The following is a 923-nucleotide window of genomic DNA, read 5'->3' on the forward strand; positions in this document are numbered from 1 at the left end:
AAAAAAAAAAAAAAAAAAAAAAAAAAAAAAAAAAAAAAAAAAAAAAAAAAAAAAAAAAAAAAAAAAAAAAAAAAAAAAAAAAAAAAGTGCATGGTGATTCAACCATGGATGTTGCAATTGTAGAAAAGATTTTGCAATCTCTAAACCTAAAGTTTAATTATATTGTATGTTCTATTGAAGAAACAAACAATGTCGAGGAGATGCAAATTGATGAACTCCAAAGCTCCATGCTAGTACATGAGCAGAAGCTTAATCGTACAAGTGCAATAGAGGAGATGACAACCTTAAAGATATCTACACCAGGTGAAGCTTCAAGCTCCAGAGGTAGAGGGCAAGGAAGAGGCAGAGGTCGTGGAAGAGGCGGTTGAGAAAGAACTAGAGATATTGGCAGGTCATCAGATCTAGTCAAAGACGATTATGACAACAAAAACAAGGGACATTTTGACAAGTTTAAGGTGGAATGCTATAGATGTGGATGCCTTAGACATTATAAGAACGAATATTATACCAGGTTGAAGAAGAAGAAAGGAGATCAACCCTACTTTACGGAGAAAAGAGAAAAAGAAACTTTGTTAATGTCATTCCATGCAATGAAAGTCACAAATCAAGGTGTGAGGGTCGTAGACTCTGGATGTAGCAACTATATGACAGATTGTAGGGAATTCTTTTCAACTCTTTATGAAAGTTTTCATACTACTGTTCGTCTTGCCAACAATGCAATGGTTAAAGTGATGGAAAAGTAGTTGTAGATATCAAGACTAAAAATGGCTCTGTAGAGTAAATTTCTAATGTGCTCTGTATTTATATTCCTGATTTGAAGGGCAATTTACTTTAGTATCGGTCAATTGCAAGAAAAAGGGTATGTAATCACATTCCAAAATAATGAATGTGAGATTTATGACTCCAAAAGAAGACGATTGTTA

Source organism: Cucurbita maxima, unplaced genomic scaffold (genome assembly GCF_002738345.1).
Source record: "Cucurbita maxima cultivar Rimu unplaced genomic scaffold, Cmax_1.0 Cma_Scf00046, whole genome shotgun sequence".
NCBI classification, from domain to species: Eukaryota; Viridiplantae; Streptophyta; class Magnoliopsida; order Cucurbitales; family Cucurbitaceae; genus Cucurbita; species Cucurbita maxima.